Below are 6,000 nucleotides of genomic sequence, written 5' to 3'. Positions count from 1 at the left end.
AATGAGGAAGCTACACCTAAGGCTAGTTTAGAGCAACAGTAAAGATGTCTTGCAGAAAAGCCCTGTAAATCCCTTCCTATTGTGAAAAAGTGAAAGTATGCACAAGATTTTTAGTGATGTGCATGGAATCTGCATCTTAGAAACATTCTAAAAACATGGAACACTTAGATGTATGCATAAAAAAGCTAGACAGAGTCCTTAGTTAAAGACAATATCCAATTTATTGAGCAGAGATGGCTGAGGTCGTTTTTTGCCATGAACTGTGAAGTACTAGAGAAGAAGTGTGGAAATTATTTCTATTTCAGCTACATTTGGCTTAAGCTGATTGCTAGACAGACATCTAGTAGTTAGATTTGATTTTGGAAAAAGAGTGGTGGCATGTCTTGTTTAAAATACATTTTCTTCATTTCATAAATATTCTCAAGACAAACATTAAATGGGAAAGAGTATAGCCTAGTCCAAGAAATAAATTAGTTCTGAAGATCTTCCCCAATTCTCCTGAAGCCAAGTATGACAATGCATTTTTATTCATATTCTCCTGACGCACATTTGCTGTTTATAATTCTGAGCTGCTGCAAATGCTGTAGATGGAAATGATCCTGGGGAAATTACACTATTGTTTGTATATATAACTACTGAGTAGCCAACTGCATCCTTATCATGACTCTTTCTCTGTTGTGCATTTGGTCTAGGAGTACTCATAGGATCAAAATAGACTCTTCTAGGAATTAACTATTGGCAGCAAAAAGACACCTAAAATAACCTGGTGATGCCCTCCAGTATTTTTAGATAAATGCATTTCTGTTCAGACCTTTTCTTACTGCATTACAGTATGAATTTTGAATCTTTTTGACAACATTGCTTCCATTTTCCATTCTTACTAGTTTCGCACTTACTTGCAAGAATATTTCACTCCAAGGTCAAAGTATGTGCTGATTGAGGTTTTTTCAAGCAGCTGACAGAAATTGTTTTGGACAATAGCCTGACCTTGGACTAAGACATTTAGCAGCCTGCAGGTCAGCAGTAGAAAATGATACAACATGGAAGAGTAGTTTTTTTATTATTATTAAGCATTGCTTATTCAAGGAAATAGGAAAAAAAAAAAATCTTTGTTTTCACATAGTTATTTGGATTTTTCATATTTTTAAGTAACTAAGAAAAATATTCTATGTAATTATATTTTCTAGCTAATGTTTTTAATAATATAAACCATTCTGATCTTTTTATACGTATTATTTCTAGTAATGATATATGTAATTATGTAATTGTGAATGTTTATCTTAATACTTTAGAGTTTTAGAAAATTTATGTTTAAGAACAAGTAGTTGTTTTGCATATTACATACATGTGAAACGGAAAACAAAAGTATATCTTTACCCTTTTCTCCCTCAGAATTTCAGATCAACAAAAGTGAACAAATGTCTTTTCTCTACATGATGATACCTTAGGAAAAACAGAAATTGCTATTAGCACTTTACCATGTTTAATAACAATAACAAAAAGTGGTTAGATCTTGGCCTCAAATGTAGATGAAACCTTGTTAGCAAGTTTTGAAAATTTTACTAAAATGCTTTCAGGTGAACATATGGCTCTTCATCTGTTAGATATGGATATATTAAAATACCCATTTTTTACTCAGTGGATCCACTTCATATACTCTGGCATATAATTTATTACATTTAGAGACAAAACCATGGCATTTACTTTTGTAGAATCAAAGTAAATGATTGTATTCCTTCTTCTACATTGTTAGCAATAGACTTGCTTCATAAATTATCCTTAAAGAAGAAAATGTTGTTATGTTGTACCTGTATAATTCCATTATAAGGCTGACAGATGGTTCCTTAAAGAAGGCAGACAGAACTTCTCTGAAGTAAAGTGTTATACATCCATCTGGGTTAGCACAAAAAATAACTTAGACATATTTTTTTCATCAGAAACATAATCACTAGGTTTGAAAGATGAATAAAAAAAATTCCATTACAATTCTGAGGTGCATCTACACTAGCAATTTGGTTGTGATCAGTAGCACACTCTTGTAGTATCCCCAGTCTGCAGTTGTATGATACACCTTGAGTGTATGGGCTGGACTCCCTCTGTATAAGCCTAAGATGAAGGGTGTGCTCCAAGAACACATCTAACATCCTCCATCTGATACCAGATATTCAGTCTCCAGGAACTGAGTAGGTAAAACCCCCAAAATTTGTGCATTGTGTGAATATCTGGTCCCCGTGACTAGTTGTTTTACAGTACAGATCTGCTCTGTTTACACTGTTTTTCTTGGTAATATAGCCATAGACTGCTTTGCTAATTGGGAAAAAAATTTCCTTTGAAGTATGATGAAAACCAATTTGCCATTTCTGGAGAGCTGTTTTTTAAAATATCCATACTTGAAGACACAGCCTAAGACACCACTGCTATCTCCACTTTTCTTTGCAGACAGAGGAGAGGGAAATGCTTAAAAACTTTAAGCCACAAATTAAACATTTTTTACTTGTTGCAGAACTACATCTTCTGTTTGTCTTCAAGAGGTGAATATCTTTAGTCTCCCCTTGGTACCATTAACATAGAGGACAAAACTGCAGTGATTAGAAATACATAACAAAACATGCCAGTGCATTATGTATGGTATCATATCAGGTTAAAGTTTACAAATAGGGCCTGTGCACCTGGTTTGTAGTTTGTCTTGTGATTTATTTAAGAAAAGAGAACCACTTCATTAAGCTCTGTTACAAAGTATTCTCTAGCTCTGGGATAACAACATCCTTTTCTTTAGATCTTTTCAGCATTTATATATAATACATTATATATTATATATAATGTATAATTATATATAATGTATTATATATATTTTTATATATAGCATTTAATCTATAGTTTGTAGGAGCCTATCATTCAGAGACAGTGAAAGCGGTTGTGTTTTCAGGAAAGCATAAGAAGAAAAGGAAATGAGTTTATCAGTGCCATAATGCCAAATTCCCATTTCAGTGAGAGGTCAGATGACTCTTGCCAGTTCTGATCTGACACCAGATGCAGCATCTGAGCCAGCTCTAATCAGGCTTAGCCACTTGGCATAGCACTGCTCAGTGTGGAAATACCAAAACAATGTAATTACAGCAGAAGGATGTACCAGAACAGTCTGTCTCCAGACTCCGTGTATCGGGATCATGCTGTGTATTTCTGATGGGGTGCTGCTTTGTGTAGTGTGGGTGCACATTTAATGGCCAGTATTCACAGTACCACAGGTGCACAGAGTGAAGGATCTGCGAATCTACAGGCATGGAGATGACAAGGGGGGAGAGACTACTGTTAATGGGATGCAGAAACTGTGATTTGCCTTGGAAAGCTCAGGGACTGTAAGATGTGGTATTTGGCATGCAGAGAGAAGGAAGTATAGTAGATGATAGTGCAACTTCTGTTGTAGTTGTACAGGATGGAAAAGAGCATGTGACTGGCATTCTCTTTTCAGGGCAGAAGAGAGGGGAGCCCAGACAGAATATAGACACTCACAGAAAGCACTGGACAAGAAGGCAAAGACAGAACAAAGGAGTGAAGGGACATGAGAGGAAAGGAAAATGGTCTGCAGCACCCTAAGTGCCTGTGATGTTTTAGAGTAGAGTCCTCAGGAGGACAGTCTTCCCCTTAACAGAAAAAATATCATGCCTTTAACACTAATTGAAATAGGTCTCTCAAGTATATCTCCAGAGGTTGCTCAGGATAGTGAGAGACAGTCTGGACAGAAGATGAAAATACATGAAAAATTAAAAATAATATCTTCTTCAGAATCCTTCCTAAAAGAGATACTTTCACTTTCCTATATTTTTGTTGTGGTCAGGGGCTCTGGGCAAAGAAAAGGATAAAGTTAGCTGTGGCAACTTTAGTCCCTAGCCTCTATTTCTCAGATCTAAAAGTTGGACAAATTTACCTTTGATAACACTGACTAGTATCTGGATCCAGCTTCATGCCTGATAGTGATGCTGGCTGCCTTCAGATATTGAAAGGGGAGTTCCAGGCTCATTTTCTAGGGAAAAGAGCCTTAATTCTTAAGGTGTTTTTTTGGTGTTTTGGCAGGGAGTGAGAGCTGGGAAAGGGCTGGTTGGTTGGTTTGGGGACTTTTTTTTTCCCTTGTCTTTGGAAAAGCTTTTACACTGTTTAAAAAACAAAAATTAAAACTTCTAGCAGAGGCAAGTGTGGTGCCTAGCCTTACTGTTCCTACAGTTTCCAATATCTAAGCTGTTCTTTGGAGCAGTAACTGAAATAGAAAGCAGAGTGGGAGTGCTGAATGGGAAGGTGAGGGGCCCTGGCAGACCTCTGCAGAGCAGGTGGAGCTCACTCAAGCCTCTGACTTACATTTTCTGAGTCAGAGAATTCAGGGTTGATGGTGGCAATTATGTACGCTGGGTACAACAGACATCTGAGATAAAGAGATAATGGTCCTGCTTATTATAAGAGAAAGGCAGCAGCTGAGAGCAATAGAAGAAAGCAAGAAGAAAGGAAAAACATTAAGTGGGAGTAAGTCAAGGCATATATTTTAGGAATGGTGCTGGAATTTCAGGTCTTTAAACTCCTTCAACAGGTGATACTTCCTCCCTGGGACTCTGTAGCTATTAATATGGAAGCGAGACATTAAAATGTAAAGAGACAGTCTGGCGTGTAGTCCCTGAGAAGTTTGCAGACAGGCAGCTGTGGGAAACTTCCTCAAGGAGAAGTGTTTTGCCCTGAGGCTACAAGTGGTGGAACATATTTTCAGAGTTGTTCCTAAGCAAAGGGACCTTGGGAGGTTCAGATCAAAACTATCTTCTCTCCATAAGTAAAGCTCTCAGTGTGTTTTGGAAGGCTTGAAGATGTTGCTGTTTGTAAGTGTCATGGGATGAATTCTCAGGTTCATCCTATTGGAGCCTGAATGATTTGATAACGCCCACACTATACTTCTCTTACAGCCTAGGAATGTCTTTGTACTTTAACTTTCTCAGTAATACATTTGTTACCCAGCTTTGGCCTGGTGACTGCATTTTGTGCTGGTTTTTTTTAATTTTATTTTACTTTTCTATTTTTTTTTGCAAATTTTGCCATCTAATGGGAGGTGATTACTGTACTTTAATAATTGAAATTACTATAGCATTTTGGAAGTAAACAGTTGATCAGCAGTTAGGCTGAATTCAATTCCCTTTAAAAGGTCAGTTACCCAATGACAGGTCACCTGTGGAGTTAAAGAATATCAACAGTAGCCTGAAGCTATTCAACACTGTAGTATTCAGTGAGTAGATAAATTTGTTAGACTTCAATACTAATAGTTCCTCAAGCATTATTATTATATATAAATTTAATCCTTGTGTTCTTTTCTGTTCTATGAATTTCTGGAGCACCTCTATTATAATAATTTGGTACATCTCTATCATTTACTTTGACTGTTATTTTCAAGAGGTAATACCTCAAAAGTAGACACAATTAGATTACTGAATAATGGAAACCACAAGAGACATTTATAGAGAGGAAAAAGAAAATACAAGGTAATGGCTAGTTCAACCTTCATTAAATACAAAATGTGACAATTATGGTAGGGTTTCCAAGCTCCTTAAGTGTCCTCTATCACCTAAGGCCTTTTTTTTCAACCCTAGAGCTGTGCAGCCCCTGAATTTAATGTGCACAATAACTTTTCAGAGGAAAGGAGATTTTTGCATTTGCAGGTGCATATGCATTAGGGAAAACAGTCCCCAGCAAGTGGTAAGTAAAGTGCTCCAGATAATTTCTACCTCAGTAGGACCTGCAGGACTTAGAAAGGCACTGATTTCTGAATGCCCTTGTAAAAGTCACTGTGATGTCAGAAAAAATTTTATTTTATCTCAACTCAATTTATCGTGCTCAGCACCTCAGGCATCTTCTCTTTAGCAGTTATTTGACATCCATCATTAGTGCACACTATCACAATGTTCTAGTGCAAAGCACTAAAAAGCACCATGGTAAATGATTGTATCACTCTAGAAGACATTATCACTATAA

This window comes from Parus major, chromosome 1A (genome assembly GCF_001522545.3).
Source record: "Parus major isolate Abel chromosome 1A, Parus_major1.1, whole genome shotgun sequence".
Lineage (NCBI taxonomy): Eukaryota > Metazoa > Chordata > Aves > Passeriformes > Paridae > Parus > Parus major.
This window is presented reverse-complemented; position numbering follows the sequence as displayed.